This window comes from Sus scrofa, chromosome 1, assembly GCF_000003025.6.
Source record: "Sus scrofa isolate TJ Tabasco breed Duroc chromosome 1, Sscrofa11.1, whole genome shotgun sequence".
Lineage (NCBI taxonomy): Eukaryota > Metazoa > Chordata > Mammalia > Artiodactyla > Suidae > Sus > Sus scrofa.
This window is the reverse complement of record NC_010443.5, coordinates 162,571,220-162,597,997: the sequence shown is the minus strand read 5'-3', so window position 1 is coordinate 162,597,997 and position 26,778 is coordinate 162,571,220. Positions and strand designations below refer to the sequence as shown.

The following is a 26,778-nucleotide window of genomic DNA, read 5'->3' as shown; positions in this document are numbered from 1 at the left end:
CAGCTGCGACGTTGAAGGGCGGGTCCTCATTGCTTCAGGTCCAGAGCAGCTAGGCCTTGGCTTGGAAACGATGTCCTGGTTCGTCCGTAGCAGTGGCCCTTACTCCTGTTGTAGCTGGACTCTTGCAGTTTGATTTTTCAGATATTTTTTGAGCCCTCTCAACATGTGCTGTGGAAGGCACAGGGCGGAAGGGGAGCTTAGGGTCCCTGCCCGTTCAGCCCTTTCCTTCTTCATCTTTGGCAGAGGAAGCCACCTTGAACGATGCCCCAACCCCCACGTCCCCACCTCCACCCCACCGGGCACCCTGCCTTTGGGAGTCCTGGCTGGAGGAGGCTTCCTCCCAGTAACCTTGTTGCCACCAGTTACAAATGATGCTCCAGATGAAGGTTGCCTGTACCGTGCTCCATCCTCAGTGCCAACATTTGCCCAGACAGATGTGCTTATGGGACTTAGCGAATCCTTAGCTGGGTGTCCATGATCATGTCACCTTTCCTTGTGCTCTTGAGGTAGGATGGTTGCCATCACCTTCAGCCTGAGCCACAGCTTCTCACCCTGCTGTGCCCCCTCCTTGCCAGGAGCTCTTTCTGTAGCTTTGTCTTTAGCTGACTGAATGTTCCTTTACAGCTCTTGACTGCACTCTTGAGCCTGTTAGCTACAGCTGACTGTTTCCTGCCCTTGTGGATACCGTTTAAGCTTGTTTATTCAAATGGGAATGACCTAAGTTTTACTTGGGCTCCTTCTAAGTTTGCAAAAACCTTTTTTAACCTATAAATTTGGGTTTTTTTTTTTTTTTTTTAATTTTGCTGCTACCCTGTTCCCTTTTTATAGTCTCTTTTAGTCACTTCAACTACTTCTTGTTTTGTCTTTGCTGTTGTTTTTGTCTTTTATGGCCATACCTATAACATATGGAAGTTCCCAGGTTAAGGGTCTAATCAGAGCTGCGGCTGCCGCCCCCACCTCCCCCACCACCACAGCCACAGCAGCATCAGATCCTTAACCCACTGATCAAGGCTAGGGATCAAATCTGAGTCCTTATTACCCTAGTCGGGTTCATCACCGCTGAGCCACAACGGGAACTTCTGCTTCAACTTCTGATGTTAAAAGAGCTCCAAGTTCCCCCTTATGGAAAGTAAAAATGAGTTATGAAAGAAGAAACAGTGACCCGAGGGAAGGAGGCTTGTGTCCTGTGGCCTTCAGGATTGAATATGTTGGTAGCAGGGACTTTTGGCGAGAGGTTGGGCGTGCCTGGCTTGGGTGTCGCCCTTCTCTGAGAACCTGCCCTCACCTCTTGGGTGGAAGGTTGTGAGGTCAGGTGTGGTTAACCCTGACACGGCTTTCTCGTGCTTGCTCCCCATCAGCAGCCTCCTAGGTGGTTTTGAGTGTGGAGCTGGGGCCTCGATGGAGGTGCTGCCAGGATCAACCCGGAGGCTTTGCTGAACTTGTAGAGCTGTGATCACAGAGATTTTCTAGAGGAGCTGGGTCTGTTTTTTTTTTTTTTTTTTACAAAATATTGAGTATAGTTCCCTGTGCTATACAGTTGGCCCTTGGTGATTATCTGTTTTATGTATAGTAGTGTGTATATGTTAATCTCAAACTCCTAATTTATCCTCCCCCTCCATCTTTCCACTTCAGTAACCATAGTTTGTTTTCTATGTGGGCCTATTTCTCCTTTGTAAATAAGGTCATTTGTTTCATTTTTTAAAGATTCCACATATAAATAATATCATATGATATTTGTCTTTGACTTCTCTCAGTTTGATAATCTCTAGGTCCATCCCTCTTGTTGCAAATTGCATTGTTTTATTCTTTTTCATGGCTGAGTAATATTTGCGTGTGTCTGTCTGTCTGTGTACAGCACATCTCTAACCATTCCTCTGTCAATGGACATTTAGGTTGCATCCATGTCTTGCCTGTTGTAAATAACGCTGCAATGAACATTGGGGCGCATGTATCTTTTTGAATTATGCTTTCCTCTGGATATATGCCCAGGAGTAGGATTGCTGTGTCATATGGTAGTTATATTTTTAGTTTTTTAAGGAACCTCCATATTGTTCTCCATAGTGGTCATACAATTTACATGCCCACCAACAACGTAGGAAGATTCCCTTTCTCTACTCCCTCTCCAGCATTTATTATTTGTAGACTTTTTGATGATGGCCATTCTGACCTGTGTGAGTTAATAACCTCATTGTAGTTTTGATTGAGCTGGGTCAGTTTTTAAAGTTTCTCTCAAGGATTAGCACGTGTCTTCAAGAAGTGTTTTTCAGACTTGTATTTTGGGTACAAGAGGATGTTCTTTTTCTAAGCTCTGCTCACCTGTCCCCCATGACAAGAAACCACACTCTGTCAGCAGTCTCTAATCAGTGATGCTAATTGTTAGAGGTCAGTGCCAGTGAGCAGCTCACTACAAGTTTATGCTGAGGCCACAGGCATGATATGGAGGCCTGTAGTGGGAGGAGCCTGGGGTGATCCTACTAAAGCCTGTGGCCCAAATAAGACTCATTTCCCTGTAAGTTTCTACTGTGGAGCCTGGAGTTAGTGGGAGTTGCTGGGACCACATTTCAAAAGGAATGATACCTTGGAAAGGGAGGGTACAATACACACTTTAAAACTAGCAATTAAGAACTGCTACAGACCTTAAGAATTTTTTTTTTTTTTAAAAAAAAGGAAGCACAAGGAGTTCCTGCTGTGGCATCTCTGCAAACTAGGATGCAGGTTCGATCCCCAGCCCATCATAGTGGGTTAACCATCTGGCATTGCCGCAGCTTGCAGCATAGGTTGCAGCTGTGGCTCAGATCTGATTCCTGGCCCGGGAATACCATACGCCAAGGGGCAGCCAAAAAGGGGGGAAAAAAAGAGGCTCAAAGGGGTTTCATCTCAATGACAACAAAAAAAATAGGAAGCAAAGAGTGACCAGACTGAATATGTCTAAAGAGTATGCATGGCCAAAAACACACGAGAAAGTTAAAAAAAAAAATACTAACTGGGGGTAGCATTGCCAGTTTCTATCGCACAAAAAGAGCTGATTTTTCTTATTATATAATGATGACCTACAATTTAATAAAGCGATCCATAACCTATAACGTAATTGCTAAATGCACAGAGCAACGAATACGGGTAGACAGTTCCAGAGAAAAGGAACACCGGAGAGAAACATACTGAGATAGTTAGCCTCACTTATAATAAAATAATTGGCTATTCAGACTCTAATGATAAAGACCTTTTTCAGCTATCATTTTGTCCAAAGTTGAAATTTTTAATAGCAATATGTTGATATGAGTTCGCAGAAATATCTCCCCTTGACCCTCTTATTGGAGAGTTATGAAGAAGTGGGTATAACCTTCGGCAATTTGGAAATTTATCCAAAATGACAAGTCCCTGTGTGGGGAGAGCCAGCACTTTGCAATTCTGTTCTTTTATCTGGAAGATACACTTGCACATGTGTGAAGTGAAGGGGATACAAGAATGTGCATTTGCTCCTTGATGCAATCAGAAATGATTAGAAATAACCAGTGTCCATTAAAAAACACCCGAACCTGTGTCCCAATGTCAGCATCAGCTCTGTGCTCTCATCCACGCTCTCCTTTTATTATTTATTTATTTATTTATTTTGCTGCTTTGATTCTCAGCCAAGTTTCCTCTATCTGGGCTCCCATTCATAGCAGAGAGACAGGGTGGCTCTGGCAGAGTTGAGGACCTGCCTTTTATTGGGTTACCCCTGACCTGGGAGGAGGGGAGTGTATGATCTTTAAAGTGACCTATAGTGGCAAAAATGATTCCTTCATGCTATTATTATTTTTTTGTCTTTTTAGGGCGGCACCTGCAGCATATGGAGGTTCCCAGGCTAGGGGTCTAAGTGGAGCTGCAGCTGCCAGGCTACACCAGAGCCACAGCAACGCGGGATCCGAGCTGCATCTGCGACCTACACCACAGCTCACGGCAAGGCCAGATCTTTAACCCACTGAGCCATGCCAGGGATTGAGCCCACGTCCTCATGGATGCTGAGCCATGACAGAAACTCCCACTCCTTTTATATTAAAGCAAAAGCAAAAGCAAAAAAGCAAAAAAAAAAAAAAAAAAAAAAAAAAAAAATCCAGCCCAGTGACTCACACTCCCTCCTCTCTTCATTTCCTCTTTGCGTTCCCCATAGGTATCTCTGGCCCTCGTTATTGTCATTTATGGATGAAGCAGTGGAGTCTAAGACCTATTGTATTTTGAGACATCGTGATTCTATGCATTATAATTAAATCATACTCATTGCATCAATTTTAGGAGATAGAAACTATTCTTGTGATTTCCAGATGAGAAGAACAGAGGATCAAAAAGGTTAAGTGACTCGCCTGAAGTCATAGCAGGGAAGTGGCAGAGCTGGGTTCAACCCCAGTTTGCACAGACTTTGCTCTCATCCTCACTGCCAGGCCTTGGGGCGCCCTGGCCTGGCCCCAGCTGGTCTGGGGTGAGGCCTGGCCATTGGCATTTACCCCCACCCTCACTCCAACAACTAAGGGATGGGGATGAGCTGGGACTGACTAGTCTACACCACCAGCAGAGAATGAAGGTCACTGATGGTCCTGATGTGGCAAAGGGTTCAGATCCCTGGTTCTCTGCTTCTAGGCAGAGAACTCATGTTCACATGGTCAGGCAAGAAAGTCATGTCTGAGGTAGGTAGTAGACGCTTGGAAGGAATTTAAGCAGCAGACAGTGGACAGGATTGTTCTGGGCAGGAAGGACTGGGCACAGCGCCCAGTGCTGTGAGGCTTCTGCTGTCTCTGTGGCTGGTGGTCTTCACTGATCAGTTGTTCTCAGCTTCACTTAAGGTGGCTTGAGACAGGCCTGCGTGACCTGGAGGAACTATGTTATGACCTCACATTTGTTCTCTTCAGAGCATTGTGTTTCTACACTCATTCCTGGAAAAGTCACTCAGCTGCATTGAGGAGTAGGGAGTGGGGAATGGGGGGGACACGAAACTGGGGGAGAAGTGCAGCCTCTCATGGAAAGTCAGGTAGTTAGAGGGGGTGGGAAAGAAGGGTTAGGAAGGAAAAAAGTCTTAGGGTTCTCATTGTCAACTGAAAAACAACAAAGAAACAAAAACACCACACAACTTGAGAGCTATGAGTTTCAGTTTTGTTCGGGTATTTGCGAGGACCGTAGCCCGGGAGATGGCCTCTGTTCTCAGGTAGCTCAGAGGAACTGCTCTGAAGAGGCAGGAGGGGCCAACAGTATATATGTGATTTTGGAGTATGTGCAACCAAGCGTATGTCTCGGTAGAAGGTTGCTGCCAGTCACAAGGAGCAGGTGTCTCCATTTATGATTTTGGCCCTTTTCTATGTATGAAAAGATGGAAGAAATTGAGCTCATAAAATTTTCTCCTGAAAATATCTTAGCTCTCTGAAGCCCTGTTCTGCCAGTTTTTCCCAGAGCATGGAGCGCTCCGTTCCTGATTTCCATCCTGAACTCTTTTCTGGATGTGTTAAAGGTCACGGATGGCAGGGGTTAGTGACTTCATTCCTGTAGAACCCAATGGTGAGCAACATTTTTTTTAGCTGTAAACCACAAGAGAAATAAAGCAGACATTTAAAAACTACATGGCTAGGGGAGTTCCCATTGTGGCGCAGTGGTTAACAAATCCAACTAGGAACCATGAGGTTGTGGGTTTGATCCCTGGCCTTGCTCAGTGGGTTAATGATCCGGCGTAGCCGTGAGCTGTGGTGTAGGTCGCAGATGCGGCTCTCGGATCCTGTGTTGCTGTGGCTGTGGCCTAGGCCGGTGGCTACAGCTCCGATTAGACCCCTAGCCTGGGAACCTCCATATGACGTAGGAGCCTAGAAAAGGCAAAAAGGCAAAAAGGCAAAAAAAAAAACCCAAAAACAACAACAAAAAAAACTACATGACTAGGATTGAAGTTTAGTGAGCTTCACTACATGTAAACATTGTACTTAATTTTTTTCATAGGTGATGTTCACTGAGGGGATATGGTCCAGTTAGGGCTAGGCCTAGCATCTGATGTGCATAGTTTTCTCCTTTCTTCCATCAGCTCTTCACTCACCTACAGGGAAAAAGAGATACAAGTCAAAATACATACATAGAATGTGAAAGCTGAAAGAGACCCTAGAACCAGGGGTTCTCACGCCTGGCTGTGCTTTAGGGGAGCTTCAAAAATGTATTGGTGTCAGGACTCACTGAAAAGATTGATTCAGTTGACCTGGAATTGCAGGTAGAGGCAGGTCAGGTCTTGGGGCTCCTGCGTGTGGCCTTGTCCAGTGACCACAGCCTGCACAGCATCCAGCCCCAGGGCCCTCTCCAAGACTGTGGCACACACGTCCCGTAGTCTCTGCTCTTGACCTTCCAAGACAGGGAATGGGCAAGTGTCTACACCAACCCGCCTCATCTACTCCTAAGTGATGGTGGTAAGTAAACACATATGTATACCAGGACTGATGTGAAGGCTGTCGCTTCACAAGGAATCCTTATGTGTTAGTCTTGCAATCCGGGCAGTTCATTCCTTGGCTTTCTAATGAATACAGTTGCACTCTGCCAGTCTCTCTGGGCGGCAGAATAGAAGCAGAAGTTAGTTATTTCTCCTCACGGGCTCTCCAGCATCAGAAACCAAGCCCTGACCTTCCCTCCCAGGCCCCTTTGTTACGCAGCTGGGCTGGGAACAAAGACTTTTCTCTCAACTGTCCAGGGCGCAGGGCAGAGGAAAGGAAGCCTAACCAGGGCTTTCCACTCCCCTAGCCTCTCAGAGAGCCTTTATCCTTGTCTGATATTTACTCAACACCAGACACCTCCTGGGAATCTTTAAAATTCTGCCTCAAGTGTCTATTTTTAGACTTTATATAAAGCCCATGCTGGATTTCTGCTGCCTTTCTCTCTCTATTCTGCTAAGCCTGCTGTTTGAATGACAGCAGGATCTTTTGTCTTGAAAAGTTCAGCACCTCTGGCTAGTTCCCCACATGAACCCCAAAGCCATGCTCTGGGGTATTTCTCTTCTTCATGCATTCTGACCCAAACTAAAACTGCAGGTAATGACCTTTATACCAGAGCAGACGAAATAACACAGCTGGGGGGAAGGAAGCTACTTCAAAACAATGAACCTCAGGTTACAATGAGTATGTTAGTCTGTCTTCATCTGGCCCAGGCATATTTAACCTGTTCAGTGAGACTGGTTTGAGATTGGGGTTCTCAGTGGTCTGAGACAGGTCTGTCTGATGGTTAGTGGCTGAAGGAGTTGGCACTGTGGATGAAGATGTTGCCTGCCCTATCAGTAAGCATAGGATGTGCTGGCCATGAAGCCCCTCAGCCACTGCAGCCTCCCTAGGCTGTGCACCCTGAAGGGATTTGGGGTGGAGAAAAGAAGGATACGGGCCCTAGAGAGTTAAGGTGCATATCAAAGTACTGATTCTCATAAGCCCAGACTCTTGGACCTTCCCATACAAAGACATCTCCAAATAAATTCATTAACCGCTTTTTCTTTAATTAACAGTAGTCTTTTGAAAAAAAATTATTTTATTGAAGGATAGTTGATTTCCAGTGTTGTGTTGATTTCCAGTGTTGTGTTAATTTCAGCAAAATGATTCGGTTATACCAGTATAACCATTCTTTTTCATACTGTTTTTCATTGTGGTTTATCACTAGTATCAAATAGAGTTCCTGTGCTGTACGGTAGGACCATTCTGTATATACCAATTTACACCTGCTAATCCCAAACTTCCGACCCACCCCTCCCCCCACCCGCTGGCGACCACAAGTCTGTTAGCTCTATGTCTGTGAGTCTCACAGTAATCTTTCGATGTCCTGACTACCTGCGTTTTGTTGCAAAAACTCCTATATATCCTGGCTCCTCCCTTAATTCTTTGGAGCAGTCCCTTGGATCCAAGAGGCTGCTTCCCGGACTTAAGTTCTCAGCAAGCTCCCCGAATAAAGCAGAGTTCTCATCTTCTAGGTTGTGCCTGTTGCTTGTTTGTCTGCTTTAGTTGACAGCACTATCAAGTTCAATAATGAACTGGATACAGAACAGATGAAGGTGTTGAGTCGGGCCATAACCACATCCTGGTCAGGGGTTCGTTTGACTTTGAAGGCAGTGATAGTTCAGAGTGAAGCCAACAGCCCAAAGGCAGTGCTGCTGGTGCAGTTTTACACCCTCTCTTCTCTTTACCTTTTCCCCATCTTCTACCTTTTTCCTGTCCTTGCTTTCTTCCTCCCTGTGTCCGTTGGGAGCCATTTAAGAGAACTCAGTATCTTTTATTTCATGTTTCTTACTGAATACAAATGTAATGATTCATGTTACTAAATTTAAAGTAGGCAAATTGGATATCTTATGTGAAATTCTCTAAAAAGGAAAAAATCGAAATCTCAGTAAAACCAAACTAAGTGTTTCTTGAGGCAAAGTTTTTAAAAATTTGTTTTTATAAAAGATATGTGTGTATATATACACACACATATATACATATATACACACATTATATATTTATACACATTATATATATGTATGTATAAAATATTGGAAAGGGTGTATAACAGTTCTAACACCATATCCAGGTGGTAAGATTATCAGTTATTTTTGCTTTTTTATTTTCTATATTTTCTTTTATAAATATATTAATGTTATCAAATATAGAGAAAGAAAAAAGCATGTGTCTGATGATCTGACCAACATACTTCAAAGAAACTCACCCTTAAGGGAATAGAGGAGAATACATTACATCCTCATGTATTCAAAGGCCGAGTATTTATATACATATCTCCTTGTATATCCAGAGCTTTAGCTCTAAGGATGAAGTATTGTTTGTTGTAATGAAAAAGGTAATGCAACCTAAGTTAGATTATGGTAAATCTCTAAAATGGAGTAGTATGAAGCCATTAAAAATGTTGCCAATAAATACTGAATGATATGGAAATATTCTATAACATTGAAAACATTATAACAGATTGGTTTCAATCATTTGATGTCATCTTTTTGTAAGAAGCCTACACATTTGTGGAAATATAGATGGAGATCTGAAATACAGAAGGTCTATTAATAGTTTTATCTCAGAGAACTGAATAAATGGAATATTTACTTTCTTTGCCTCTGTGTGTGTGTGTGTGTGTGTGGTTTTTCTGTAAAGAATAGATATCGCTATCACAATAATTGGAAAAGCTTCAGTTTTCAGAAATAAAATAGCCTCTTTATCTGAGTGAGAATCTGTGTTTTCAACTCATGGTTGACCTTTGACTCCCATTGTTTAAATCCACTTTCTACTTTTCAACAAGAGTATTAAGGCAGTGATCTTAAATTGACAAATTTCTGAATGGACTCTTGATAATTATAATGGCTGAGATTTTTGACCATTGAGATTTGTATCAATGAATAATTTTCTTTTATGTTTGGGTTTCTATAGGAGTGGCAGCAGTGCGACTTGTCACACTTTCCTACAGATTAGAAACCTAATCTCTGTAATGGGAGCTGAATAATGAAACTTGTTCAGAATGTTGTTATAGTAAGTGAAGCTCTGAGCCCATGGGCCTGGCGATGGTGCCTGTGATTTCAGAACTCAGAAGCTGTTCCTGTGTTTATTGGGGTTTTGTAGTTAAGTCCACTGGGCCAAGGCTGGCTCCTGGAAGGCTGGCTCCAAGATAACTAGTAAATCACTAAAGATGTTGGCCTTACTCTTACTTAGCAGCTTACAATTTAATAAGCCCATTACAGAACAATTACATTATGCTAGAATTTGGTGTATAACCAGTGGTAAATGGAACACATAGGTGACACCTTTTTCAGAAAAAATAAGACCTGGATGGGCAGGGAGAGGCCCTTCAATCCTGGAAACCCCAGGGCCAACATGGTACTGTTGGTGGGAACTTGGAAAATACTGAATGAATAGCTGACTTGACTTTTCAAGCCTGCATCATGTAACTGCAGGACAAGAAGGTGTTCCTTACACACAAGCATCTTGAAGCCAAAATGAAGTGAATGGGCCAAGATCACAGCTGGGTCCTGATTCTCCACACTGCCCACCGTGGGTCAGGTGCACCATTGACTCAGTACCGAGAGGACACGGTAGCAGTCAAGTGTCTTTAGGACTCTCCCATGAGAGGCTTGCTGATTTCAGAAAGGTTAGGATGTTCAGTTGCCTTAAAGGGAACAAAGATGGTGGCGGGTGGCATTGCTAGGGCTGGTGCTCAGGTCTCCTGACCCCTGACTTCTCCACTTTAGGTTGGGGAGTCATGTCAGCCTTTGTCACTCGCTGTACTGTTTTTAACTAGGCTGCCTTGATGGGCTTTGAAATGTACCCCCCCCCCCAGTTTGTTTCCTGCGTAGCTGAGCACAGACACCAGTGCTTTGTGCAGGGTTGGTTTGTGGGAATGCAGCCTGCAGCTGCCTATATCTGTCTTTCCCTGGAGTTCAGCTGCCACCTCTTCGTGCTGAGAGGTGCTGTCCTGGGAGCAGGAGAACAGAGGCGTGGGCCTCCAGGAACTTATCATCAGGGACTGATTTGAGCTCAGCCTGGCCCTTGAATATGGGCCATAGATTTCCAGATTGGGGTGGGGGGCAGGAGATCCTTGAGTACATAGAGTTGCCTGCTTGCCTAAGTTCTGATTGTTTCAAAGAATGAGCACCCATGTTGGGTATTGTCATGTGGCAGCATGACACAGCAGCCTGTGTGGCCTTGGTGGGGTGGGGGCGGCTAGTGCCTAAGTTGTTTGCAAAGGAGGTATTGAAAGTAAAGAGCCCAAGAAGGGAGCAAGGCCAGTTCTGGGGGTGGGATGGGTGGGGGGACGACACACAGATGGACGGACACTCCCAGTGTGGCCTGTAGTTTTTGTTACAAGTGATTTTACATATGAGCCATTTCACAAATAAGAGTATACACACAATGGAAAGGCAATTTACTAAAATTTACCTCTTCAGAAATAGACTCTTGAATGAGTCTAGTGTAAAATTAAACGAAATAGCAATGCTTTAGTTGTTGCCAGTCATATATTGGGGGTATAGCATGAGTGGAAAAGGCAGAGCGTTTTATGTGCTATAAAGTCCTGAAAACTCTTATGTCCTTTTGTCACTAAAAGAGGCATCTTCTTCTCTCATACACCAAGCATATGTTGCTACTCAGATGCTGAGGACGATTTGCCAGCTGTGGCACATCTGGTCGCCCAGGCCTTTTCACAGCTTCCCATAAAATCCACGTGTATTGTACTGCCGCTCCGTACTGCTTAGAAATTGCTAGCAGCATTTGAGATTGTATTCACCTTAACTCTGAATTTTCCTTACTGACACCACTTAACTATGAATTTTCCAATTTCTTCTTTCTCCATGGCCCTCACTTCCTCTGGCTAATTTTTCCTAAGGTTGTTTTCTGCTTTTAAGGGCCTCCTGGACTTAGATATATTTGTCCGAGAGGGATGAAGGCGTTGGAGGAATGAGGTGGTTTAAGAGCATTTCTTGCAGTGTCACCTGATTGATAGCTCTTGGTGACCTGATTTCCAGCCTGTTCTCTCCTCCAGCTGCACAGCATCACTTGCCGGAACCCACCCACATCTTTCTGTCTCTTCTTTGGTCTGTCTTGGATCTTCAACTGGTCTCTTCCCTTTGTAGTAGAGATACCTGCCTCTTATTTTTTCATTAGGATTGGCTTTTGACTGGAGTTCCGGTTGCTGCTCAGCAGGTTAAGAATGCTGACATAGTGTCCCTGAGGCTGTGGGTTCGATCCCTGGCCACTCTCAGTGGGTTAAGGATCCCATGTTGCTGTGGCTGTGGCATAGGCCTGCAACTGCAGTTCTAATTTGATGCCTACCCTAGGAACTTCCACACCTTTGAGGTGTGGCCCTAAAAGGAAAAGGGGGGGAAAAATTGGCTCTTGGCTGTTTTGGGGATACACTGACTCTTTGCCTCCCCCCCCACCTGTCTGGGGAATTTCATTCTTTGGAGCCAAATCACTGGGTGCTGGATGTGGGAATGAGGTGGTAGGGAATGAGGAAGTTTGAGAAGATGATTTGGGTTGGAGAGAACAAAGGTTGTTCCAGAGCGGCCAAACTAGCAAGAATTCAGATGGGCTGCCTCCTGGAGAATGGATTGAGGACGCAGTGGGGTTCACCACTGCAGTGTGCGAGATCCACCACCAGATGGTGATGGTGGCTTCTTGGCCCAGCGGGACCTGGGCCTCCCCCTCCCGCTGAAGGTCTCTAAGTGTAGCCTTGAACAGGTACGCAGGCCATTGTCGTTCAGATTAAAGAGTGGAATTATAAGGAACCTGTGAATTCCATTTTGAGACGTAATTGCCTTTTTAAAGGGAAGCCTTAAAGAAAAAAGACCTTCAGGCTCAATTAAGAGCCTATTCTTTCCCTAAACACTCCTTGCTCTCAAAAGTGGGTGTGCTCTTGACCTTGAAGTGGGATTACCAGAGAATTGGGGGCAAAGACCGCTAACTTGGGCTGCAACTTGGTATCCATGGCTGGGTTTGGGATGACCTGTCTTTGAATATTGCACAGAAAAATGAGTTTTAAATTGCCCCCCTCCCCCACTTGTGGGAGACATTGGTTCAAAATAACGAGTGGGAGAAACATTTTTTGCTGTCATACATGCATTGCATCCGAGTTTCTGCTGAGGGAAGGTGAAGAGTGGCTGTGGTTGATTCAGGACAGTACTTTTAGAGCCTTTGCTACTGAAGGGTCAGCGACTGCCTCTCTGCCTGGGGGCTTACCAGCTTCTAACCATGCATGCGGGAGGTTTCTAGATTCTGTTTCTTCAGATGAGGAAGCCAGAGGTGGAGTTAGGCCAAGGACTTGCCCATTGTCCCCCAGCTAGTGAGGTGGTGGAGATGGATGGAATCCAAAGTTAATTTTATCTGATGAAGAAAATAGATGCTCGCTCCATCTCTATAATGACAGTTAAGCAATTATTTAAACAGTAGTATCCAGAGGGGTCTCTTCATTTCCTCCACTGCTCTTCCTCTCACCACTGGCAGGAATGTTTAGGCAGAAGAATGCCATTAATTTTCCAAAAGGGACATTCTGTGTGCTTTGGGGTTCCAGAGGTTCCAAGATTACCTGGGCCAGGCCAGGTATGTGCTCTTCTTACTGTGAGTTGGCTGTTAACTTTCACGACGCTGAGGGGGCCGTGTTGGAGGGCGTGGTTTGAATGGTGCCTGGTGTTTCTTGAATCCACAAAGTTCTCCCTGTAGCCTCTGGTTCTGCTGCCTGGGATGAGCCTCTTCCTTCTTCCTCTCATCTGAATCTGCTCCCTGTTGGAGCAAGGCAGGCGGCAGCGGCGGCTCCCAGCCCAGACAGGCTTCAGCACAGCCCTGACTGGGTACAGCTCCGGGGTGTCTGGGTGGGTGGCTCTCAGCAGGGCCCTACCTGGGCGGGAGCTGCTGCCGAGCCCTCCCCTTGGCACCTCCCTCGGACACACGCTCTTGCTCCAGGCTGTTGATCACCTGTCAACAGAGAGGACGGGTAGAGTCCAGGATTTCTCCTCACTGCCGCTGTTGTCAGGGGAAACGGACAGCCGCCTGCATCTAGACCAGCCACTCTCTATCGCTCTTCCCTTTAAACCGAGGTCTTCCTGCCTGGCATCTGGTAAGTAAGTGCCACAAAGGATTCCGTTTTCCCTGGTTAATGTCAAGAAAATCTTCTTTTACAGACGACCCATTAGCTTTACTCTAAATGAGCCAGAATTTGGGCAATTATTTGATCTTTCTTTCTTTGCTTCTTTCTTTCTGCCTTTCTTTCTTTCTTTCTGCCTTTTTGCCTTTCTTTCACTGTCTATATTTTGATTTTTGAAGCATGCAAAAAATGTTTAATGGATTTAAGAAAGAGGAAAAGAAAAAAGGCAAAGAAAGAGAAAGAATAATTGTATTTAACCCATGCCATCTTGTTTGAAACCTGTTTTTTTTGTTTTTTCTCAGCGCAGTGAAAAATTATTATACAGCTACTGCTCTGGTGCTTCCCCCCACACCCCTTTATGAATAAATTATTGCATTTGTCATCACTGTGTTCCTAAAATGTCTAAAATAGATACAGTGAAGGGATCTGTCATGCAGAGTTTAGAAATTTGGTACAAAACGCCAGGTGAAATAAGGACATCTTCTATTAAAAAGATTTTTTTTTTTTAGGTTTAATTGTGTATTAAGTTCAGTTTAAAGCATAGCTAATGCAGCCAGTGGTGGGACAGGTGTCTGCTTTTTTATTGTTCTAGTCTTTCTCTTGGGATACAAACACCTTCCTCATTTGTTTTATAACCTTTACAGGAAGTGCTTGAGGATGAGTCACATGACTCCTAACTTTAGTTTTCACTTGCGTTCACAGGGATTACATGGTCTTGCTCTTATATGGATAAATACTGAGTTCTGAACAATTAGATCATTGTTCATTGTCTTTTTCCCTACATTCCTCAGTCTCTAGACATAGAAACTTGTATTCCCTTTAAGAGAAAAGAAAACCAGCACTTGGGGTTCCCGTCATGGCTCAGCAAAAACAAATCTGACTAGTATCCACGAGGACGCAGATTTGATCCCTGGCCTCGCTCAGTGGGTTAAGGATCTGGTGTTGCCATCAGCTGTGGTCTAGGTCATAGACATGGCTCGGATCTGGCGTTGCTGTGGCTCTGGTGTAGGGCTGCAGCTGTAGCTCCGATTCTGCCCCTAGCCTGGGAACTGTTGCAGGTGTGGTCCTAAAAGACAAGAAAGAAGGAAAGAAAGAAAACCAGCACTTGTATTTTCGTGATTCCAAGTTAAAGAGTCTTCTCATTAAAGGTCATTAAAAACACACTTAAAGAAATTAATCTCCGGGAATCTATTGTCTTTCCATTTGAGGTAAATCTCTCTAGCAGAAATTAGTGCGGCCCTCCATTTTTTTTTTTTTTTTTTTTTACACTTTAGTCACAAATAATGCTTTGTGGTAAATATGTAATTGGAGGAAAATTAAGTTATGTAATGCTGGAGTGGAAAACCGGGTTCAGTGCTTGCTCTTTGGGGTGAGTCCGTAAATGATGAGAAACTCTCGGGCTGCCTTAGACAAAGGATGAGCCCTGAGCGTGTATAGCAGCCTGAGGCATGTCAGAAAGAACACTTGTCAGGAATCTTCAAAAACCCAGCTCTTGGTAACATGTGAAATTGAACTTCTGACCCTTTTTGTCTGATGGTGACTTCTTGTTTTGCCTGAGAGTTGAGTGGCATTGGTTCCCTGGATGTGGGTGAAACTGCTAAGCAGCTTAACGAAGAGGGAATTGCCACCCTTCTGGTGTGGGACTTGGAACTGTGGAGGCGAAACCATCACCTTAAAAGGAGATGTTTCCATGGAGAAGTGGGGAGTCACAGGCACAGATCCCACAGACTTCACCTGTTTCTACTCCCTTACTTAGAGAGTCCTCTGTCCGTGAGGGGACAGTCACACCTCACGAGGGATAAGAAAGACAAACCCTAGAGATTTAATTGCCACTGTGAGTGGAGAGCAGTGGTCGAAGAAAGGCAAGAAATGCCTCCCTCCTTCCTGAGACGTCCCTGTTTGGTTCTGCCCCTTCCATGCCTTTGCAGTGCCCTTCTCCCGAAATGACCCAAACTCTGTGTTTGGCAACAGGAGGCGGCAGCTTCATCTAAATGCATTTTTGCAGTTTGTGAACTCTCAGCCCTGCCAAGGTGCCTGGGCCCCTGGTTAATGATCTTTAATGTAAAAGATTCTTCTCCACGATTAGCACTTAGCTCGGTCACCACCACCCAAGCTGAACTCCGAGATCCTCCTGTGTGATTGATTCTCTGCCCGCCATCTGCCCACCTGCCGGAGCTGGGCACAGCCGGTTCTCTCCTGATGTGTGCTCTTTCCCTTGGGGCAGGGACAAGGGGGAGTGCAGCGGGAGCCAGCTGAGGTGGAACCAAAGGTATTCAGCAGAAGGAGCAGCTGCAGAGCACCCAGTGTGGTGGCAGGTTCCTAGGTGGCTTGCAGGCTCCTGAGACCAGAGCCGACCTTGGGAGCCTTTCGTGGAGCCTGCTTTAGGACATTCTGTCCAGGTGGTGGTGAGGGATCAGCATCCCCCAGCCACAGGTATTGACTCTGGTTCTCTTTAAAGCCACCTTGGCAACCATCTGCACTCCTCGGCTTCTTTCCGCTGAGAGCCCGCTGGCATTCTTCCATGAAGGTAAGAGGCGTTTGCATGGTCCTGCAACTCTGGGGGTGGGTGGAATTAGCCATTTTCTTCTGACCTATAAGTGGGTTGTGGAGGTGACTTCTACACATTCATACAGACATCTATAAAAAGAGAAGGAATAGCTTTCCTAACCACAAAAACGAGAAATGACCTTTTGCATCATGAGAAACAGCTTTCAAAACCAGTTTTCAAAAAAAATCCAGTGGCACCAAGCCGCAATCTCTCAAATTTCCCTTAAGAACTTACTCATCCTGTTTCACTGTTGCTTATAAAATATTCCTTTCCACTCCACCCCCCAGTTAAGCAGAGTGACCTATAAAAAACCTTGATACTTTTGCCAAAAGCATTTATAAGGAAAGCCCCTACTTGCATTAGATCTTTCCTCTCTCCTAGCCTTAATTTTCTTCTAGGGAATGGGGTCTGTTTTTATCACTGATGGCCAAATGATCTTTGGGCAGCGTTCCCTGTGGTCCTTGGAGGCAGAATGTGGGTGTGTTGAGTGGCACCCAGTGGTCATGAGTTGTCCCTTTTGGCCTCTTTCCCAGACCAACTTCTGTCTCGTGCTTGGTTGGTTTGGCTTCTGGTTGTAGAATCTGATGTTTACTGTAGAATGCTGGGATGGAGAATGGTTTCTAAGCTTTGATTCTATTCTTTGTTCCTACGGAATTATCAAATCCATACATTTTTATTGCTTTTCAAGTACTCAGAACAATGGAGGAGAAAAACCTCATAAAACCAGTTTTGCCTCTTTGGTCATCCACAGTGATTGTATTTTCTGAGACAAATAATAGTTTATATGGCCTAATAAAAGACTTTTTAAGAAGTTATTTAATAACCACGTTGAAATCTTACATTGCTATTGAAATATATATGTAAATTATTATATAACATACAAATCATCATAATATAATTTGATTATTAATATAATTGTTAATATAAATTATTAATATTAATAACACAAATTATTATAATATATAAATTATTATGTATAAACATACACACACACACACACACACACACACACACACATACCGGCCAAGCCCATGGCATGCAGAAGTTTCTGGGCCAGGAATAGTACCCATGCCACAGCAGTGACCAGACTTACCACGGTGACAATACTGGATATTTAACCTGCTAGGCCACTAGAGAACTCTGAATCATATTTATTCATATGTATCATGAATTACTTCTAGGCAGTGCGTCTCAACCAGGGTTGACTTGTCCTTCTCCCTCCTAAGGACTTTTGGCAATGCTTGGAGAGATTTTTCACTGTCCCTTTAGTGGGGACAGGCCAGGGATGCTGCTCAGCCTTCTGCAGTGCACAAGACAGCCCTCCACCACAAAGAAGTATCCAGCCAGTGTCAGCAGTGCCAAGGTTGTCACTGCTTTAAGAAACATGCAACATTAGAACTGCTGTGGAAAATCTGAACGCTCTGAGTAGCTGATCCATAAGGAGTAAAAGTTTGAATTTTGCAAGTGTTCCCCATTGGGCCAGGTTGAGTTAACAAATTAGTGGAGCGTGTGAATTGTATAATATACCTGTAATACAATGCAGTGTGTTTCCTGCAAGTTCAAATTATTAGCAAAGTGTCTTACTTAACATCATTTACTTAGTAGTGACTTGATAGCATGAATGACATGAAGAAGGAGTTTTCATTGTCAGGCAGGAAAAGCCCTTCATTTGTGGTGGAAATCACTCCAGGGCAGCTGGCGGGAAGACCCTGCTGTGGTCATGTTGTCTGAGTCCCTCTGTGGCTGATGACAGGACAGGGACATCCCCGTTGCTAACCTCACTGTGGTTGTTGGAGACAGAAATAAGGGACTGCGAAATTTTAGATGCAGGAGGGGATCTTAAGTTGAGTCTAACACCTTCTATTTTGAGATTAAACTCTAGCCCAGAAAGGTTAACTTTCCTTTTCTCACCATTCTGATGTGGTTTCTCCCTCAGTTCAGTTCTTGAGACAATTTTTGCCTATTTATGGCATTCACTTTCCATTAGGTGTTCATTTTGGACACCTTTTGCTGTCATCCTGCCTTGCTCTTGGAAAACTTGAAGGTTAACTTTTCATGCATTTATTTCTTGATGCTTTAATTGGATCAAACAAACTTTGGGAATAAGGACAGTGGCTTACCTACCTGTGGGTCCAAATAGTACCCCGAGAAGTGTTTTGTAAGTTTCAGACCCCAAGAAGCTGTATATTGACCTGGTTTAAATGATACACCAGTTTAGTATGACTGAACCAGCCTTTGTACCTAAAACTGACTTTAGAGTTGGTGTCCTTCATACAGCAACTCATTCATACGTGAAAACGCTTTACGTACTTGAAGAGTGTAAGTTCTCTTCAGACGGTAGCTATAGGTCAGGATTGGTCTGTTGAAAAGCTGACTCTTTTCTTTCTTTTTTTAGTCTTTTTAGGACTACACCTGTGGCATATGGAATTTCCCAGGCTAGGGATCAAATCGGAGCTACAGCTATAGGCCTACACCACAGCCACAGCAACGCCAGATCTGAGGTGTGTCTGCAACCTTACACCACAGCTCACAGTAATGCTGGATCCTTAACCCACTGATCGAGGCCAGGAATTGAACCTGCATCCTCAGTGGATGCTAGTTGGATTCGTTACTGCTGAGCCATGATGGAAACTCCAAAGAGCTGACCCTTGATGGTGATTTTGTCTGGTATTTGCATTTTTCTTGGGCTTAGCATGCCTCAAGAGGCATCATTTTAGTTCTTTATGCTTGTATATGTTGTATTTGCTTAAATAGCTTTCCTGTGGTTGAATTTTATTATTTTTATTTTTATTTCCCCAATACATTATTTTCTTTTCTACTGTACAGCATGGTGACCCAGTTACACATACATGTATACATTCTTTTTTCCCATTCTCATGCTCCATGTTAAGTGACTAGACATAGTTCCCAGTGCTACACAGCAGGATCTTTTTGCTAATCCATTCCATAGGCAATAGTCTGCATCTGTTAACCCCAAGCTCCCAATCCATCCCATTCCCTTCCCCTCCCCCTTGGCAACCACAAGTCTGTTCTCTAAGTCCATGATTTTCTTTTCGGTGGAAAGGTTCATTTGCGCTGTATATTAGATTCCAGATATAAGTGATATCATATGGTATTTGTCTTTCTCTTTCTGACTTCACTCAGGATGAGAGTCTCTAGTTCCATCCATGTTGCTGCAAATGACATTATTTTGTTCTTTTTATGGCCGAGTAGTATTCCATTGTGTATATATACCACATCTTCCGAATCAAATCATCTGTCAATGGACATTTAGGTTATTTCCATGTCATGGCTATTGTGAATAGTGCTGCAATGAACATGCAGGTGCATGTGTTTTTTTAAAGGAAAGTTTTGTCTGGATATATGCCCAAGAGTGGGAATGCTGGGTTATATGGTAGTTCTATGTATAGATAAGGTACCTCCAAACCGTTCTCCATAGTGGTTGTATCAGTTTACATTCCCACCAACAGTGCAGGAGGGTTCCCTTTTCTCCACAACCCCTCCAGCATTTGTTATTTGTGGATTTATGAACAATGGCCATTCTGACTGGTGTGAGGTGGTATCTCATGGTAGTTTTGATTTGCTTTTCTCTAGTAATCAGGGATGTTGAGCATTTTTTCATGTGCTTGTTGGCCATCTGTATATCTTCCTTGAAGAAATGTCTATTCAGGTCTTTTGCCCATTTTTCCAATGGGTTGTTGGTTTTTTTGCTGTTGAGTTGTATAAGTTGCTTGTATGTTTTAGAGATTAACCCCTTGTCCATTGCATCGTTTGAAACTATTTTTTCCCATTCTGTAAGTTGTCTTTTTTTTTTTTTTTTTTTTTTTAATGGTTTCCTTTGCTGTGCAAAAGCTTGTCAGTTTGATTAGGTCCCATTGGTTTAGTTTTGCTTTTATTTCTGTTGCTTTGGGAGACTGACCTGAGAAAACATTTGTAAGGTTGATGTCAGAGAAGGTTTTGCCTGTGTTCTCTTCCAGGAGTTTGATGGTGTCTTGTGTTACATTTAAGTCTTTAAGCCATTTTGAGTTTATTTTTGTGTGTGGTGTGGTGATGTGTTGTCGTTTCATTGCTTTGCATGCAGCTGTCCAGATTTCCCAGCAATACTTGCTGAAAAGATCGTCTTTTACTCATTTTATGTTCTTGCCTCCTTTGTCAAAGATTAATTGACTGTAGGTGTCTGGGTTTATTTCTGGGTTCTCTATTCTGTTCCGCTGGCCGGTGTGTCAGTTCTGGTACCAGTACCACACTGTCTTGATGACTGTGACTTTGTAATACTGCCTGAGGTCTGGGAGAGTTATGCTTCCTGCTTGGTTTTTGTTCCTCAGGATTGCTTTGGCAATTCTAGGTCTTTTGTGGTTCCCTATAAATTTTTGGATTGTTTGTTGTACTTCTGTGAAAAATGTCATGGGTAATTTGATAGGGATTGCATTTAATCTGTAGATTGCTTTGGGTAGTATGGCCATTTTTACAATATTTTTCCAACCCAGGAGCATGGACTATCTTCTGTGGTTGAATTTTAAATGGAAAGAAAACCAAAATTTCATCCTGGGAACAGGAAAAGGACATTAGGGAAAAACAAGGTATTATATACAATATAATTTATTATATATAATAAAGTCTGGAGTTCAGTTAGTGATGATCTGCCAACCTTGATTCATTAATTATGACAAATACATGATGCTAATGTACATGTTAATAATGGGAGGAACCAGATGTAGGATGTAGGGGAACTCACGTTGCAGTAATTCTATAAGTGTAAAACATGCTAAGGTTAAAAGTTTTTCTTTAAAAAATTGCTGTTGAAGTTCCCTGGCGGCTCAGCAGGCTAAGGATCTGGCACTGTCATTGCTTCAGCTCAGGTCGATGTTGTGGTGTGGTTTAGATCCCTAGCCCAAGAACTTGTGTGTGCCATGAGCATAGCCCAAAAAAAGTTATTTTGTTAGAGGATAACAGTAGTAAATTTTGTTTCCTTTTTCTTTGGGATAGGCTAATGCTACAAAGTTGAATTCCTTGTTTGCCTTTCAGCTTTTGTTTAGGATAGCCATGAGGTGTATCTTTCCAAAATGTGCCCAAATTGGTTTGAGCAATTTTTCAAACCAGATTATGTAATTTTTTTGTCTTTCTTTCTTTCTTTCTTTCTTTCTTTCTTTCTTTCTTTCTTTCTTTCTTTCTTTCTTTCTTTCTTTCTTTCTTTCTTTATGGGCTGCACCTTCACCATATGAAGGTTCCTAGGTCAGGGGTTCAATAGGAGCTGTAACTGCTGGCCTACACCACAGTCACAGCAACGTCAGATCCTTAAGACCAACTGAGCGAGGCCAGGGATCAAACCTTCTTCCTTGTGGATACTAGTCAGATTCGATTCCGCTGAGCCACTCCGGAAACTCCCGGATCATGTGATTTTGATTTGCCTGCCATTGCAGTGACTCATTGCTAGGTGGTATATTTAAAAGACTAAAGAGAATTTTCAGGTTAAAAAGTTACATCAACAGAAAATGTATTTGTAGGTTCCAATTGAAATACTGTCGGCTGGGAATGCTACTAGCAATGTGCTGGTTGGACAATGGGATGTACCCCCCCCCCCTTTTTTTTTGCTGGGTCTCTGAAGGCATCTGGATGACAGATGTCCCTGTCTCATTGCAGTGCTATGTAATTCAATGCCTCTAGAACTGAAATAAGGAATTGTGGTTCCTGGGTTCATAAAGCCAGAAAATATACATGTGGGTCTATTGTATTTGAAGTCATTAAAAATGCTATTTTCAAGTTAAAACCAACACGGATATATTATAGGGTAAATAAACATTTGCATGGATTTTTCTGCTTGAAATTGGTGGCAGTGCCCTCAGGCCCACAGCCGCCACCCTATTGCTCTGTTGTATGAGTACTGAGGATAGGATGAAAGGCACTGGATGTGGGGATTGGAAGAACTTGACTTTGAATCAGTCCAGGTCAATTACCTTGGCTATAAATGTGCTGAATTGTCATCCTGCAATTTTGTTGTGAAAACGAAATGAGATAATGTAAAATATATTTAAATAAAGTAAGATCTGTACAGATGCTGAATGTTACTTCATAGTGGGAGGCAACACCCCCCCAGAAGATTTTATTTTAATGTAATTTAATTTAATTTTTTTTTTTTTTTTTGGTCTTTTTGCCTTTTTTTCCTAGGGCCGCTCCCGCTGCACATGGAGGTTCCCAGGCTAGGGGTCGAATAGGAGCTGTAGCCGCCAGCCTACACCACAGCCACAGCAACTCAGGGTCTGAGCCACATCTGCAACCTACACCACAGCTCATGGCAACGCTGGGTCCTTAACCCACTGAGCAAGGCCAGGGATCAAACACACAACCTCACGCTTCCTAGTCGGATTAACCACTGAGCCATGATGGGAACTCCTGATTTTCATTTTATTTTTGTCTTTTTAGGGCCACAGCCACAACATGTGGAAGTTCCTAGGCTAAGGGTCAAATCAGAGCTGTAGTCACCCGCCTACACCACAGCCACAGCAATACCAGATCTGAGCTGCCTCTGTGACATAGGCCACAGCTCATGGCAACACTGAGTCCTTAACCCACTGAGCAAGATCAGAGATTAAACCCACGTCCTCATAGTTACTAGACAGATTCATTTCCACTGAGCCATGATGGGAACTCCACAGGTAGATTTTATATTAAGAACATTGAGGAAGTTCCCTTCATGACTCTGCAGTTAACGATCCCGACTAGGATCCACGAGGACTTGGGTTCCATCCCTGGCCTCTCTCAGTGGGTTAAGGATCCAGCATTGTTGTGAGCTGTGGTGTAGGTCCCAGACTCGGCTCGAATCTGGCGCTACTGTGGCTCTGGTGTAGGCTGGCAGCTGTAACTCCGATTCAACCCCTAGCTTGGGAACCTCCATATGCTTCGGGTTCAGCCCTAAAAAACAAACAAACAAAGAACAAAGAACATTGACATTCACCTTGGTGGACAGAAGTTGGCTTTGGTGCCAGCCCATGCTTGCAATTCTCTCTTTCATTCTTGCTCTATTTGCATATGTGCTAATGTTAGATAAAGAAGGTTACTTGGGAAATTGATTTCTCAAAAATTATTCACACTGTACAATAATAGAGAAAATTGCATGGTAGCAAACAGCATAATGAAATCCCATCACCCAATTTCAACAGTTATTAACATTATACGATTCTTATTGCTGCTGACTGCCGTTTAGTATTTCTTTGTAATTCTTTTAACCTTAGCATTATATCCCATTAGGGATGTAGGATTGAAAACATCTCAAAGAGAAGTAAAATAATATTTCTCTCTATGATTTGCACCACCAAGTTGATACATTATTAGTTTTATTGGTTCCACTTTGTTTTTTCTGTTTTTAATTGGGTCAAACTCTGACCAAGTCAGAACTATCATATTAGGTGTATTAAGTCAGCCTTCCCTTCCTGTCCCCTTAGTAACTGTTTTTTGTTAGATTTGGGATTGTCCCTCCACTGACCTTTTTGGGAATACAAGCAAATGTATGCATATATTTTGTACTCCTTCTTGCTGATGAAGTAGCAACTTATTATGTATACTGTTTTTATATGTATACTGTTATTATGTATATTATGTATATTATGTATTTTATGTATTATGTATATTATGTATATTATGTATACTGTTTTATTATGTATACTGTTCTGAACCCTGATTTATTTTTTTCACTTAAAAAGTTGAGCTGAGTTCTGGAGCTCACTCATTATCGGTGCATAGAGTACTTCAGTACAATGTTTTAGAGAAATTCCTGTGTACAGCTGTGTAGTATGCCCTTGTATGGATCTACTAGGGTTTATTCAGTCAGTCCCCTGCTGATGGACATTGGGGTTATTCCCAGACTTGCCTACTGTTTTGCAATAAATAGCCTGGTGTGCACATCATTTTGTATTTTTGTCTAAACATTCCAGCAGGGATAAGGGGACAAGTACATACATTCCTTTTCTCTTGTCTTGCAGAAGATTGGCTTCTCAGGAGCTCATCATTTGTTCTAGCCATGGCCTCCCCTTTGATACCAGATTTAAGAGGTGTAGCTCTTCAGGCTGTAAACCTCCCTTCCTGCCCCAAGTTTTTAAAGCTAGAAAGAGACCTTAGAGATGTGCTCATCTCTCTTGTGTTCTGGGTGGAGAACCAGAGGTCCAGGAAGTGAGGGGAGAACTTTGAGCCCAGCGCTGCTGTGCCCCACCCAGCAGGTGATGATCTTTATGAAACTCCTTCTCTCTGCCCTCCACCGGCCAGGCCGTCCTCGAAGGCAGCGTTACTCAAAATGTGGTCCACAGCCCAGCAGCATCACCAGGGAGCTTGTTAGAGATGGAGAATCTCATTCTGCCCCAGATGTACTGAATCAGAGTCTTCTTTTAATTGGATTCCCAGGTGACTAATGCAGTTAGAGCGTGCTGGTCTAGTGGCTGCCTTCAGCTATGGTTTATCAACGGGGAGGGTGCAGGTCCTTTCCAAAAAGTGGATTCACCCCCTCCTTGATGCACCCCCTCGCATCTGCCTGTCCTTGCCCCACACCGACCACCTCACCCCCGTAAGGGGTTCAGCATTGATCTCTTCAGGGGTGGGGTCTTTCCTGGTCAGTTCTGCCTGCATTTCCCCTTCATGCACAGCCTTCATCCTTCTGGATTTCTCTCTGTTATATCATGCTTGTCCTATCAGGCAAGTGCCCTTCCTTCTGTTTCATGACTCTGTTAGGCTAATTTGTGTATTTGGTGTGCATCTTCTCATCATCAATATTAAGGACTTGAAAATACTTGTTATTATGTAAGAGTTCCATTATTTTTATTGTTATTGTTACTGTTAATTCGTGTCTTTGCTTTAACTGCTGTGTGGAGTGTGTGTTTGTCTATATCCCTATATATAACTGATATTCGGCCTCAATGTATATACCTAATCAATTTAATTGGAAGTTACTCCTTAAATTATCCACAAAATGACTACATATGGTGAAATCATTGTCATAATAAAAATAAGATCCTTCTACTGTTGGATTCAGTATTTCCAGTCTCTCTTACATTTCAGTTTAGAAGGTCAGTGTTTGGAAAGTGGAAGTAATAATTTATCTAGATTCAGTGCTGAGGTTTAGTACTCTGGAGGAAAGATTTTAGTATAATAATATTAAGTGTTGGTAAATGTATAAGAGTTTTTTTAAAAAGGCGGGCAGCTTTTTATACTAAGAAACAGATGATCTTTTTTCTTAAACTATGTTAGATGCACCCAAATTAGTAAATGTTAAAATAACTATGACTGGTAGAAACATTTTTCAAATTCTTTTTACCTTTTATATAATTAAATGAAATTCTCCATTGGGTAGTTGATCCCTCAGATAAATTAAGTCTTGCCAGACTGTCTGAGAAGATAAATAGTGAAGCAGACCCTAAAACCTAGTAGCACTTGAAAAATAACAACTATGAACTGTAACTTGTGAGGGCATAATTAATTAAAGAAATTTTTCCAGGATCTAAAAATTGATAGTAGTACATCTTATCCTAGTTTAGGTGAATCCAGTTCAGTTCAGCTTGCTATGAAAAAAAGTCATTGCTTCTAGCCATAGACAATAACCAGTTTCAAAGAATGACTTTTAATTAAAAAAAAAAAATGTAGTTCCCATTGTGGCTTAGTGAGTTAAGAACCCAACTAGGATCCATGAGGATGCAGGTTTCATCCCTGGCCTTGATCAGTGGGTTAAGCATCTGTTGTTGCCACAAGCTCGGGCACAGGTCACAGATGTGGCTTGGATCCTGCATTGCTGTGGCTGTGGTGTAGGCTCTGATTCGACCCCTAGCCTGGGAACTTCCATGTGCTGTGAGTATGGCCCTAAAAAGGAAAACAAAAGAATTCAGCCTTTTTTGAATTCAAAGTCCTTATTGCCTTTATTAACATCTGTGCTCCACTTTTTAGATACTAATATATTTATGAAATGGTTAAGGATGATTCTTTTTTTTTTGGTAAGTCTTTTTTTTTTTTTTTTTTTTTTTTTTGCTTTTGATGTATGTGTAACAGGTGGTTATCTAGAATACAGAGAGGATTAAGTCCTTTGATTTCTAGATACTTAGACTAATGGAAACCTTAACATTTTCACTGGGCAGGGTATCTTGGGATCACCTCTAGCCAAGTAAATGAATAGGCATCTAAGTAGATGAAAGTTACTCTTGTTATAGATATTTGACATTATGTTGACTGACAGGTCGTGATACATGGGGATCACATAGGTTTCTGAGCTTTAGTTTTTTGAAAATTGGTTCAGGATTTCCGTCATGTTTGTAGCATGAAACATTCATTTCATAAGCGGTTTCATGCATATCGTACATCTTCCTGAGAGTCCGTAATGTGAACGTTGACAAAAGGGAGAAGGTACTAAATCACTAGAAAAGGGATCAAATTCAAATCGTTAGTGAGCTAGAATGAAATTTTCCCAACTCTGGAATTTGACAAATGCCCATGAAGAAAGAAGAGAAAAAATAGTTTCAGAAATTAAAAGTAGGCAAGAGGGGAGGTCAACACAACATCAAGTAGAATGTGCATCAGGTGCGGAGATGCAGTGGCTGATGAGGTCTTCGGCACAGGATATTTGGATTGAGAGTTAAACTAACTGAATGGCTATTATCTTACGAATAATCACGAGATGG

The 26,778-nt window shown here is 42.9% G+C and overlaps 1 protein-coding gene across 7 annotated transcripts in view; it reads left to right on the top strand.

The window, feature by feature from the left end:
• The window catches only part of NEDD4L (neural precursor cell expressed, developmentally down-regulated 4-like, E3 ubiquitin protein ligase), a 372,463-nt gene that overhangs the window by 138,518 nt on the left and 207,167 nt on the right, over positions 1–26,778 (top strand). For 2 of the 7 annotated variants that reach the window (XM_021073903.1, XM_021073884.1), the window contains exon 1: positions 10,767–13,554. The exons of the other annotated variants lie outside the window; for them this stretch is intronic. The gene's annotated coding sequence lies outside the window, so the exon portion shown is untranslated. Of the gene's footprint in view, positions 1–10,766; positions 13,555–26,778 lie in introns of those variants that run through there. 7 annotated transcript variants of the gene reach the window in all.